Here is a 15,308-nt window from a genome sequence, read left to right on the forward strand (position 1 = left end):
CACATCGGTTGTCCTCGGGCCAATCACGAGCTGTAATCGTATGACCAGTGTCCAACAAACCAACGGTATCATAATTACTGATTACTACTTTCAGGTTTCCAGAAGATGAATCATTGGATCAGGGTCTTCTTTGGCCTTTGCCTTGTTCATGAGTCATTCTTGTGCTCTCGAATATCTTTCAACAACTCTACGTAATGTCATGATATAATATGCAACTAATAATGGCTTTTAGCGCACGCAACGTTTCGCCAATTTACAATTTGGCATTCCGAACAATTTTGTGACGACACCTTCGGTACAACTTCATATAGTCATATTATATTTTTAAGAGAAAAGATTCTTAAAAACATACGGCCATCCCTACCTACCCTAACAAAATCTTTTAATATGATTTTTGACAATCAAAATGGCTTCAAGCTTTAAAAAAACCAACAACTAGCGCGCCCATTATGTCTCAACTTATCCGTACCGTTGTTAGCAGAAAAAGAGATCACACATCATAACGGTGCAAATAGCCAGTGCGATGCATTAATTTGAATCGACCACAAGTTAACTTGTTCTCTCAAGAACGGGTTTCCTGTTATTTTCTACATAATTCCAATATGTAAGATGGTGAACAATACTTTACTCCTACACTGATGACTGCATTCAATAAAATGTTTATAAGATAGATAATTAACAGGGTTATCTTCTCCTTGTTGTACGAATTGTCTCCCTTTTCATGTAAACAGGTGTTGTGGGTTCTATTACAATTCATTATGATAAACCTGATTTACTCTAACCTACTTACCAACATATCTGATGCAAAGATGTAAAATATGTGCAATCTTGACATCGCGAGAAAAATGCCAATAAGTTTAAGATGTTTAGTGGTTCACTGTAGTGGTATTGATTGTTCTAAACTGATACATATGTCCTACGATAGAGTCGGATGTTAGTGCGCAGCACCCTTCTGCGTTTTAAAGATGTAGGTGGAGATCTACGCCGTCGCCTCTGATAATGAAGTAATGGCCCCACCTTCTTGAATACAGTTTCTGTGGATCTGAGCGCTGTTTACATGAATTGGAACCTCAAATGTATTAAAATTAAGTAACATTAGAAAACATTGTCGTCGTGTAGCAAAGAAATAAGTGGAAATAATTTATTTAAAGACTGTGATAAAAGAACAAGCTATTTGTAGCTTTTTTCCATCAATCCAATGCTTTTGTCTTCTCTTTGAGTGTTCACCAAGTCAAAAGATTAATTTGACCAGTCACAACTCCGGTGTTACTAGACTGCCAAGTTCTTTAAGAAGTGAACAAAGGTCTTAAATGTGGAGATGCTCAACAAAGGATTAAAATTTTAAAAAATATCTTAAACAGATTAAAGCTCTGATTAACATGTGGACGATAATCGAATCAACAATTCAGGTTAACAAAAGTTTCAATCTTGATGTTTCATTTGACATTAATTTAACTTTTGTCCAGTAAACAATACCAGAGCCCCACAATGGTTGACAGTAATTAACATCTTGTTGACAAATTATAGGTCACGTGATAGAAATGGGTGTGGTAGTGGACTAGAGGCGTGGTTAATTATTCAAGCTTCATGCTTTAGTGAATTTCTAATAGATATTTAATAATGATTTAAAGTAGATCATTATTTTACACAATATATAATCAAAATCTATTCATATCCTGTTTAAAATGATTTATAGCTCTATTCCTTTACCACCTATTCCCAAAGATCATAATATATCAAGTGACATGGGGATAATTCACTGCTGTAATAAAATACACATGCAGAAGTCCGTAGGAATTATAGAGTGTAAAATTGCGATAAAGCATAACCTAAGTTAAAGAGTATTGTATATGCAGTTAGTTAAACAATTTAATATATTAAAATTAAAGTAAAGCAGTGATCCATAATCATGAGAATTTGAAATGTATAGAAAAGAATACTGATTCCTGCAGGAACATTACTATCAATAGGAATATTTAAGAAAAATTATCTTCACAATGACAAGCTTTGACTAACGACGTCTAATACCTTGACTGCAATTGCCTTCATGTATCACGGAAGTTTGTAAATGCATCGATTTGGTTGGATTGAATCACCACGGCCACCCTTTGTGAAGAATAGTGGGGGATGTAAACTATTAACGTTCATGCAAAGCTAAATCTATACATGCACACACAACCTATTGGATTTCCATTAATCTTTTTAATCCTCAGCATCTGCTGAAAAACAGCTATAACTTAGGATTACCCCTCTTAGAAGATACTTGATTTGTCACCTGCGACGTGGTTCCACACCTCTATTGTATATTGCTTGTCCCTGTAGAGAAAAGGAGATTGATTCTGAAGAATTATTAAAGATTTCATGTTTTAAGCTAAAAAGCCTCGAGGATTAGCAATTTCGTTCTCGGTATATGTTTTCAGGTTTTTCAGAATTAATCCTACTTGATGAATGTATCACCATTAACAGCTTATCTCTTACAAGACTTTTTACATCGTGCATTCTTTCTTGAGCCTATCTTAATTAATTTACTAGAAAACTGAAATATGGACTTTTTATCTGTGAATATTGATCGTTATACTAGAACACAGTGTACATGAATTTCTTACTAAAACATCAATACTATCTTGTCACTTCATGTCTTCAAGAAAACGACATTTAGATAAACAAGGGCCTGTCAATCATTTTCGACACGTGTCATAAACTCCTCCCATTGTCACCCGATCCTCTGTAATTGTAGCGTTTTATTGGCTACAAGTAAACAGTGGTACGGTGACTTGTTGTCTTTTGGTAATAAAATTCAGTATTTAATTTGCCTGTGGTAGTATTTAGGTTGATGTATGTGTCTTGTGATAAGATAACATCCCCATCTCATCTTAAGGTGTTGAGATCGGAACATAACTGTTAAATTTTATTATTTTATGATTGGCACTTGTCAATCAAAATAATAATTTTTATTATAAGGACTATTATTAAAATAATTCATGTGATTAATTGTTTGAATCTATGATCTATTTGAAATTTAAAAGGTTGTGAACTTATTGGATTGTCATCTGTGACGGAATTATATTCCGTGTTAACCCATTGCTGTTTGTCGACATTTTGAAAATTCAATGGCAGACGATCTGAAAACAATTTAAAGAGTTTAATTAACAAAGAACTAGTTTGGTGATATTTACACTTGAAATGTATTGGAAATGGAATTGTGAATTGTGAGGTTAACTGTATTTAAACAGTGAGAATTGTGATAATTAAGACAAGACGTGAAAAGCGAGACGACAATCAACCTGACATTAAATTAAAATAATAAAGCAATCAAAATCCCCAATCAGAATTGGAAAAATTCCTTTAATACAATTGTGCAACGAACGATCAAAAATCAAAGAGTGCTTATTGTCCAGAAAGAAATTCAGATAATAAAAGGGAAAGGACTGAAGAGATAACATCGTCTCAGAGCTTTTATCAATTTCTGTTTCATAAAAATCAAAGAATTTTTTCTTCCTTCAATTTGAACGTCGAATTCCAAGCATCGACTTTTCAAGCGCAGTAACTTGTGAGGGATAACTATTGCTAAGCGCGCGCGACTTCATTTGAGTACGTTGGTCGATGAAACGAACGAACGTGCTAGTCAGCTGCTTGGTTACTGCTTGGCTCTTGTAATCAGTGTATGTTGAACTGTCGTTAGCTATACAACACGAGTATTCAAAGGTTTAGTTCTGTTCGTTTACTGTGTTAACACTGTGTTCTTCGTGTATTCATAATAATACTGATATCATAACATACAATTATCACTATCTATTATGACTTGTAATTAAATATGAGGATTTGAATATTTTAATTGTGGACTGTAGTCAGTGTAATCTTCTGTAAACCGTTATAATATCTGCTATATAACAAGTATGACAAGACTGTGAGGTGAAATAAGACAGATAGGATATTCAGACCTCGTGTAAATTATTATTATTATTAATCATGGATATATTGCCGTGGATTATTCTCCTCGTCCAACTCATTTCATTCACTCTAGCTAGTTTAGGTAAGAAATCTTTTGTAATTTCTTTCTTGTCACCGCCTTACATGCAGGTGCCAAGTAGTTACGGTGAATCAATCATTCATTGCTGACATCCAGTGTAATAGAGACAGATAATCTGAATATATAACATAGTTACACCAGGTTCTAGAAAACATTATCTGTTTAGCGTATATCCGTATACAAATTTACATCATAAACTTTCTTGTCCGCTAACAAATCTTACGTCAAAAAGTAAATTTCGATTAGAAATCTTAGAAGCATTATTTTAATACTTCAAGACCGAACTTCCCCAATGGATTCGTTCAAACACTACTGTATACTGTCACTAAATCAAAGCATTCAAACAGTCACACAAAACCAATTTCTAACGCAATGTGACTTATTCGGTCATATCACAAGCTTATAGGTGCTTGGACATCAGCTTGAAATAGATGCCACGATCATCGAAATCAATCAAAGAACTTCATTCTTTCATTTGATTATCCAGATATTTGCTCAGATCATTACAATCTTCCTTGATATAGATATGAAACTTCTTGCGCCAGATGAATACCACAATTCTTATATCGGACAACTAAAAAAATGAAATACAGCTTTTTACAAAATCAGAACATAATACCAAGAGTAAAGGAATATGAAAATATTTTTGTAGAGAGAAGCGCGAGATAATTAAGAAATATTTAATCACTTAAACAGATGTTGTGATAATTTGTTAATTTTAGTTGGTTATAACATTGAAACCTTTGCTAATTCGTACATTATAACCTTCCCGTTATGCGTATTGCTTCACTGTTATCCTACGCATGTAAAAATTGTGTATATTTAGGCCTGAAGAAGCATTAAATATATGCTCAATTTTGTCTCATGAAATTAAAAGTGAAAGCAGAAGAGAGATTTTGACTTTATACCCTTTTCTAGTATACAAAAGTTGTTATTCATATTATATATCTACTGCCCCTTGACAATTTGTGTCGAAGTTGAAAAAAGAAATTATCTGTGTTCACGTTAAAGAGCAAATAAAAATAGGCAGTGTTTGTCCATCAATCTCTAGGCTAATATAAGAGTTTATGTTATCAATGGAATACGTTTATAAGCATCTATTGTCAAAGGACAATTCTATAAAAGTCACAGACTTATGGAAAAGACAGTAATCAAAAGCAATATTCGTCTATGAATACGGACTAGATCTGGTTGTAATGCTATAATATAATTCAAGTCGGTCTGTACAGTCTCATTGTGACAGTTGTCAGTGATACAGTGTCACTCAATAGACATGCAGTTCTTCCTGTAGCCTGATTAGGTCGTTTCTTCTCTTATTTCGTAGCTTTTCTTTAGTTCTATAGAAGAAAGCGACGATTGAACCTTTAACTGTTTTATATGATTTTTGTATATCGGCGAAGGTGTATGTTTTGTCGTCGAGAAGGTTTTTTGAGGAACGGATAAGGATTGAACCTTTTACAGTTTTGTTCGGAACGTCTAAAGCAGTACTGACTTAATAATATTTTCCTAGGAAACGAATTCAACACTACTCTTTTGGTCCCAACGATTAATCTGAGACATCAAAACATTAATTGACCAGTTAGCCTACTAGGTACTCAACCGTTTCTAAAAGATGCAATAAATTTATGGCGACATTAACATTGCATAAGTTATTCAACGGTGACAATGGGCAATAATTCTATGACTCGAATAAATTGTCATTTCATTTTATGACTGAGGCTTGTAAAGGAAAGATCCTCTCACCTAGAAAAGCCTGGTTTAATAATTTATGTTTTTACGATAAGGATTGGTGATTGTAATTTACAAATGAACACTCGACATATTTTCACTGAAGAAATAGAATGAAATGTATGACTGTACTTGTAATAAATGAAGTATTACATTTGACAATTTTATACTTGAATAGTAATAAAAAATGCGATGTTTTATGATAGCATGAAGTATAAAATATTCATACTGTTTGAATGGACGTATCAATCGCAATATAATACTTTTAATAACTGATAAAATATCTTATTTATTACTTCAAACTCGCTGCCTTATTAATTCAAGAAATGAGATCCTGTTTTAATGAAAGTTTAAAATATTTGTGACGGGGTGATTAATCTGAATGTCTTTAGGATGAATTGAAATGGAAAAGGCGATGCATTGATAGAAAATATTTCAATGGATAAGATTACATTGTAATAAAGGGATTACAGAATTTTAAAAATTCAAATTTTTTCAAGTGTTTTAAACAATATCTATAGCAAAATGTCTAAAATTATAATAAATCTTTACATAAGTTTATATATATCATATAGTTGACATATGTATATATTATTCATGCATGGTTTAACATAACTTTGATTCTATAATATTCATTATTCTATAATGTGAATTATTCAAGCATAGAGTTTCACTTTGAAATATTTAATTTGAAATAAAAAATGCTCAAACGGTATGTTGCACTATTACTTACTATACACTTACATGAAGGTATGTTCAATTGTGGAATAAAATGGTACGATACAGTTGGTATTCATAGAGTGTTCCATAATATAATGTTCTTGATCAAGTAAGATTTCAGTATTATGATATTTCACTTTGAAATAATAATGTGTAATGGAAGATATTGAAACGTTATGTTGCTATATTTGAAGTGAAATAAATTGCAAGGGAATGTTTTTTATAAAGGGTTCCATGTTCTTTATCAAATGAGTATGACAAAATGCTATAAAATAATTGATAACCCAGAAATTCATCCAAATAGACCATAAATCAAACGAGTAATAGATAGAAGTTGGAAAGTGTTAACAAATATTTTCTTTTCATACCTAATATCTTTAATAGACTACACGCAATTCTTACAACTGTGAACATAAATCTTAACATCGTCTTTAACCCCCAAGTGGCTTTTAAACTTGTCAGGATTGAAAACTTTCAACCATATATCACTGATTGTCTAATGTTAACTTTTATCACTTACACAGATAGGAGTTAAACAGACTGGACCACATTCGCAGTGACTAACAGACTTTGTTTTGTAACACGTTACAATGCAATTCCCACCTTTTCGAGTTTCCTTTTGAAGAGTCTTCCGCTTAAAACTTACTATTTACAAAGCTCTTGGATAAGTCATGATTTTTTAATTCTTTTCCTTTGCAATCTGAATTAATTGGCATACTTTGCTTGATCACATGAATAAAATAAGGTTTATTTTAACAATTAGCATTTTTGAACTTAGCATGTACGCTGCTTGAGTCACAAAAGTAGGACTAATAAGTTCAGAATTAACAAGCAGCATTTGGTTGGAATTTTAATCTAGCAAAAGCACAATGCCCGTGACATAATTCAGATCATGAACATATTGAAATTCGAATTAAATTTGTCAGTATTAAATCCCAAGGGTGGGCCTTCTATTAAAGGAGATTGTAACTTCTTAATTTCGACAACGTATCGTACATTATCACTATCGGCAAACTATGCATAATATTACTATGTGAAATAATAATACAATGATATTCGAGTCATTAATATAAGTATATAAAAATAATGATAAGAAATAGGCACAAGAAAAACAATGTAACCCATCTGGGTAATAATAATAATTAGCTGATATAAGTATATTATAATATTTATATGGCTTGCTAATAATTATATAATATATCAATATAACAGGAAAGTAATATCAGAGACAGGTGTCGATTAGAAATGTCAATGATATGTATCCACATTAAATTTCCTCAAAGCATTTGATTGATTGTGAAACATATTACATGTTCTCATAATTTATGTTTTATTTGGGAGCATACGGTACAAATCGATGGAGCAGCTGGAAAATCCCAATCAAAAAGTCAACCACTGCCTTAAGATGTCATACTTTATAACTTGTCGTCATTAATTTCATAGCAGTTTTCTTTTTCCTGTGCCTAGTGTTAAAACGTAACTAGCCTAACTTTTCAAACCTTCAAGATATCAACATACGAATTTGTTTAATCATAAATTCCATCATAAAAAAAATAATTACCTTACTAATTGCCGTTCAAGAATTAACAACCTTACTGTTTATAGTTTGTTCCATGAAACGCTGTTGTCTTTTCTTGAAATTTGTTAGTGCTCGTCGATCTTGATTTGAAATTGGAAATTTGAACTGAACTTATACATGCTTAAATTTTAAATTATAGCAATTAGATACTGATAGCATGATATAAAACCCTTAGATAGTATCTTTGAAACTGAAATATTGTCAACACAGGGGATTATTATTGAAATATATAACAAGATTAAATTTCAGTACTTTAAATCTAGGATAATCATCTTATTTGATTTCAGTACGTCGTAATAATTTGATATCTTCAAGGTTGCTTCATGTTTCCTTTTTATTATATAAGAAACTGATCAAATACTATACTTCTTAGGCATATCGGATGAATATTCTAATGTTGCCACACCGCACTCTTGACAACATGGCATATATGGACATGTTACAGTGTTACATATAGCCTTCTTCAATGCTGAAAATACGACGTAAAAACATTATATCCTGTCAGTATCGATGATAAAGGTCCATAATCATCATCATTAATGCAACATCATTGTGTTTATCTTCATCATTATCATTATACAAAGACGCTAACCGACAAACTCTTTGATATAAAACCATATTTTTATGAAATAATAAACCTATTTGTTTTTCTATTTAAAGTCTCAAATTTCTTCACAAAGACACCGCCATCTTTATTGACAAAGCATAAATATAGCAAACAACAATCGATTAACTCCGGCATTATGTTTTATTGTATCTTGCTTCAAATTTCAGTCTGTGGCTGTCAGACGATAATAGTTCAATACAGCTGTATAGTAGGTTTATATTGTACATGGAAACCAAATATTATCTCGAGAATGGTTTGAGAAGAAATAAACAACCATTTAGGCTGTCGGATGCCGACTCTTTTGGTGCTAATATTTATTACATTGCCAAATCGGACGAACAGATATGCATTGCCGGTTGAACATTTAAAATAATAATATGGTGTATAAAATAAATTGACTCGAGTCAATAATCTGAATGGGGAAAAAGTAGATGTTTCTTTTGATTTCTGGCTGCATTATAAATCCAGGCAACAATAGTGTCAAACAATTTGAAAAATGCAATTTTAATCAAGAAACATTAGAAAATTTGCTTGAGTGCGCAGGTGCCCTTATAATAGTGATAGAGAATAATTGATATTCTGTAGCTAGAGGGAAGTTGGGTTTACTACTACTTACTAATTTATAGTGTCAACACCGCCCTATACATTCCAGCTTATCACTACATCAATATTATTTTAGGTATGAGGGAGGAACAAAAAGGGGTTTATAATCTCATCAATGACAAGTACGTTATATCAAAGCAAATATTTGTTTAGCAAGAGTTGGTCAACTTGTTAAGAAGAAAAAGTAACAATAGAAAAGCTTTAAAAACCCCTGAAGCTAGCGACAGCAGTTTGGATCGACTCCCTTTATATTTACGCGTGCGCAATGAAGCATAGAGCGCCACCTTACCTGAATAGCTGGTGTGTAATTGAACTGAAAGTGGCTTTAATTAATGGCCTTTTTATTTATTTATTAACCGTTAATGCCCAATAATGATTTCATTAACCATGTTATGATTCAGGTTTCAAGTATTAGAAGCATTATCACATTGTCGTACAGTGATCTCTTCAACAAATTATCAATGTAAACTTTTTTCAAACACGAAGTTCAACTATGTTTATGGTCAGTGGCGTTTCTGTGGGTCATGACCGAAGAAAAGAGACTCACCCTGATTCGCCCAACACACTTTCAAATTTTACACAGTGAAAAACTTGCCCGTGGCCTCTGGGAAATTTGTAGCCCCTGCTCGCCCCACTGACCTCATGTTTCCAAAAAGCCACTGCATATGCCTCCTCAATGTTATCCACACGACTAAGTCTGTATCTAAAATATATATATATCTGTTTTGCCATGCACACTCCAAAATTATTTGAATTTTCGTTTTAAAATGTAAAATGATAGTGTTTTATATCACTTCTGTAATGTAGAGTTGTATAAATATTTATAGTTTTTAACTTGGAAGATGGACTTTGATGGATTTTTTACCTCTTTATTATGAACGACTGAATAAACACTTTAATCGGAACTTCTAAACAACTTATTTTATGTTGGTCTGGTAAAAAAGGAAATTAAAGGAAACTGAGTATTTTTGTAATAAATTTACTGAATGGTACCGCTAATAAAAGTTCCAATCCTAGACCACCAAATATCTTGACGTCATAAATCACAGCTGGTTGTATATTTGGCTTGTTGGCCTCTCTTTGCTTCTTTACCATTATAATTAGGGTTGAATGTCCGGTATTTGGTAACTGTATTTAGCCTTTACGAAGTTGAAAATTCAGCTGCAAAATTCCTTACTCACATCAGTATTGCTGAATTTTGAGTGCAAGTAATGAATGTGTTACGAAACATATTAAGCTTTGATATGCAAAAGAACTGCACACAAGAAGCACAAGTGAATGAAGGTCATCAAGTTTTTGTAATCAAATATTCAGCTGTTGTAAGACGGTTGTAGTCGCGGTTATAGCCACACTCGTCAAGTGTTTATTTGATTGTTAAAGGTCGGAGCGAGTTGAAGTCACTAATAGATACAACTTATTAATTATTTATTCAATGTAATAACAATGAGGCGAAATTATCACACATTATCTCACAATCAAATAGAGCCATTGTTGATGAGGTTCTATCAAGAGTTCCTTGGTGAGACGAGAAGGTAAACACCCCAGAACCATCTTTATGTGTGTACTGGATTTAGACACGTTGGAGTTCTTGCAAACTTTCATACTTATTTCACTAGTGACGTATACGAGAGGACGTTAATCTAGCAGAAATTGTATTCAAAATATTCATGTGCCATACAAACGGTAAAATGAAAAACGGAATATGAAGAAGAGTAGATTTATAAACGTATATCTCTGACTCTAAAGGCTTTAAGTCTGATGTAATTAAGGATAACCGTAATCAAAAGACATGCAATGCCAACACCTGTGATGTTATAGGCGTATGTTAATTTGATATTACGATTTCAATTCATCCAAGATTTTTTATCCCATAAGAAATACACCATCTGTTAAGTACATATCACTATAATACACGCACCTCGTTCTGTTTACAGGTGGCTAATGATCCGTTGTAAAAAATCCTCCATGTTGTAAATGTTACTGATCTAATTTATCAGAATTAACGACCTTGATGACATTTTAAACTAGACTCCATATTAGGACTCTATCACCTTTTCTTTTTCTTGTACAATGTTGAAATCTAATTAGCTTCTCAGTAATTTCAGATTTTTTAAAGAAGAATGCTTGAGAAATTAATTTAAAATTATTGACTACTCTCATATCTGATGCAATATCTCATTGAAATTTTTCTTCATTCGTACCTGACCTTTGTAATGAAATCATAAATTTTTCTTAAAAGGAAGATGCACTTTTCAAAATTAGATATCGGAAAGTCTCCGAGTCTGATGCCTCTGATATGTAAGAACGATCTTTAGTAGTTGCTCCTCATCATTTTGGAAATTTGGTTATTCTAACAGTTGCTGCCCTTGTCAAATGTGGTCATGTATGCCAACATATTATTGTATATAAAACCATGTTGCAGCAATTAAATTTTGGACACTCGGTTATTCAACGTTGTCGATTTGACTCACCCGCAAGGCATTGTCGATGATCGAATCGATGAGCAAAACAAAGTGCAAAAGTAGTCATCTCGTCACATGTAACTGATATCACAAACAAAGAACACGAGTAAAGTTCGAAGTTGAAAGTTTCAGCCAGCTATAATGTTAGTAGAAAGTGATATTTTGGTGTGGATTTCAATGATGGTATTTGAATGATGATTAAAAGCAATAATAATACTGATATCATATCTAAATTAGTACTGTCATCATCCTAATTACCTCCCCTTATTAATACCAATATGGCGACTCGTCATTATGATTGTCGTTGATGAAAGGATTACGTTTTAAGGGAACCGAATCCCTCGATTATTACCAATAATTATACATTCCTGAACCCGAGAGAGACATTTCTCAAATAATGGCACAAACACAAATTATCATGTTTTTGATGGACGATCGTCTGTCTACTTCCAATTTAAAAAGCTACTTGACCTTTTAATGGTGGCAATTGAGGTCAAGCCTTCCGTCGTCTTGGCAGCTGGACCGTGCTAGAGTTCCATTAGTGAAACAGCATTTTGTATGAGCCATACTTAAAGATGAAATAATGACTAATGATTTTAACCTATAGTTTGTAGTTAATACATGGTTAGGTGACAGCTGACTCGACTTCAAACTGTGACATTTCAATGAATACGATTTTATAGATATTAATGATGGTTGACAATCTTATATTGCATAATTTTTCCATAATCAGTAATGCACAGACTGTCGCATATGTGTTCTTGTAATGGAGTGCATAAATAATACGTAAACAGACGAATTCCTGACAAAATAAAAATCCGCTAGCCAAAAATCTAGTCCAAGATATGACAAAAGTCTAGCAATAATTGTGTAGTAGTTGACTCCTAGGACGAGAAGTACCATTTGGTGTTTCGATATTGGTCATGGAATATGTTAAAATGTCTTAGTCGACCACGGCACCTGCTTCCAACCTGAAACAAATGACTGTACAAGATATTGTTTTGATCTATTGTTAAAAAAATTCCGGCTTCAATTGACCGACGACTTTCTTCATCACGTATTCCTTCACGATCCAGTAACTTTCTACAAGATATGATGATTGTAAACCAGTGTATTAATAATAGATGAAAAATACTACCAACAAACAATAGCAGTAAAATCTGGGTTTGAAGATTAAACACGAAGGTTTTTAATATCAAGTCGATATTTTTTATTATTTTATTGTCGGTTGAATGTTTGATTGAATGGATTAAGTTTCCACTCTCTTTCTTCGTCTCTTTTGTCATGAATATTAACTAAGAGCTTAAAAGATTAGCTGTTTGTTCCGAGATTTCTGATTTCCTTGCAAAGAAATTTAAAGACGAATAAAAATATTCGGATCAATTTTATCTGCGTCTTGCATTTCAAATAATACAATAATTTACAGCAACTATTTTCAAATTATGTCACAATCAGTAGTCAGTCATATCTCATCGCCTCTGAACCATTGCTGTGTCATGGTGCGAAACCCAGGGAAACCCTGTGAGGTGCATTATGACTTACATTGACAGTTGGAAATAAACACCATGCCCAGGTTATCATGCCATGCACTTTTGCAAGATGTGCTTTGATTCATGGACGAAAGTTTTCCAAATAGTGTTTGTTCCAATTAACCATATTGACGTACGTCATCGTATCTAGCATCATTTCAAAGTTCAGTTTAAATTAATTCATTTGACAAATTGTATTTGATGTATATTGGTTCCACACATTCCTGCAAATAACTACAAGATTGAATCTTCAAATCAATTCCATATTGATAAGAATCAGTTATAATTAGTTGTATTTTCCAGGCCAATCAGCAGGTAATTTGATACGGTCTGATATTCTAACAAACAATAGAATGTTATAGTGATACCATCAGTTAATTTTGTTTTAATCTTGATCAACCTGGAATTAGTCGTGCTTCTGATAATACTGTCTCCATTTTGAATTCCAAGTGTCATAATGCGCTTCATTGCACACAGCCTGCTGCTGCTTGTCTTCATTACCCCAATAGGATGCATATCAGTTGGAAATAAAGCTCATTTCAGTTCAATATTTAATTTCTGTTGTCGCCATTGTGTAATTTTACCTGCTGGTTAGGCGACTAGAATCGACATGCCATTAGTGAGAATCCGCATGTTAATTACAGCTCTGTAAAACTGTATAACATGTTGGAAACAATAGCAATTTTAGAATGAAATATTCCAAGGTTCAAGGTTGTGGTTGTTGCATCAGATCTGTGTTCCGGTGAACAGGGGACATTATCCGTGTTCCGCATTCTTTATTACAGAAGATAAGGTTCATAGAGAATGGAAAAACTATATAGTGTAATTAGCTAAATGTAGCCTATTCTTAAATGGATTATGATATTTGATGTTACATCAATCGCACCATAAAATGAATCTTGCATTGTACACGATTTGCACCCGTTCTAGCAGGTTGTAAAACAAATAGCGACATAAATTGAACTATCATTTGGTGTGATCGGTAGTTTATAGTCTGTCACTTGTTATACTCAAGGACAATACCAATCGATGACTAAAATGGACACATTAGCCCCATTCATCAGAATCAAAATGGTTATTGTCACACCACTCGCCGTCTTTATAAAAGACTAAAATATAAAATAAATTGTCAAGAAATAACAAATCAATAGTGATATTTTAGTTAATGTTCTGGCTTGTTTACTTTGGTATTAGTTTACATATGTTTATTATTACACTGAGTGATAGTGAAGTATTGATAATGCTTTAAATTACCCCAGGACATGTTAGGAGTGAGGAAACATGGTGTTACTATTCACCGCTTATCGCTACATAAAACTGCAAAAAATCGCAATAAAATTTTTCTTTCATGATTCACTTTTTTGTAGATTTTCTTTGTGCTTTTTGAATTTGCATAAACATACTTTGAAATCCCAGACGTTATTATAATAATGTACAAAACAACGCGTCAGCCAATTAAATTCAATCAAAGAGCTAACATTAGATGCATTGAATTTGAAATTTAATAACAAGTAACATATGTTGTACAATTATGATTTTAATAACCTCTGAATGATTCGTCTGAAAATAACCGTATATTATTACAATTCCATATTTTTCAATTATCTTATTCATGCATACCTAGAAATGTATTCACATATTTCATCTGAAACTTTTATGTTGGTAGGTTAAGTGTTCTAGTTTAATTATTCAAATATAGAAATAGAAAATGTAATAAAAAGTACCATATAATGATATATAATTGTATGAACAATATGATATGCAGTTTGACATTGTACAGTGGCGTAACTTGATTTGAAATACCGTATAATATTATGTGCCAGTCTAATTCCTATAATTAGTTGTCAATGACGTCATCAAACAGCTACCTGGCTGCCTGATTAGCTGATGTCTATTATTTTATTTCATTAAAAACAAAGAATATGAGACAGAGCCAGACAACTGACTCATGTAAATCAATTAATTAAAACCGATTTTTGTAGAAATTTCATCAAAATAATGTTCTTTGTCTTGAGAAATTTCTTTCAGAAAAAATATGTTGTATTTTACG

The sequence above is a fragment of the Lottia gigantea genome (genome assembly GCF_000327385.1).
Source record: "Lottia gigantea unplaced genomic scaffold LOTGIsca_34, whole genome shotgun sequence".
In the NCBI taxonomy this organism is placed as follows: domain Eukaryota; kingdom Metazoa; phylum Mollusca; class Gastropoda; family Lottiidae; genus Lottia; species Lottia gigantea.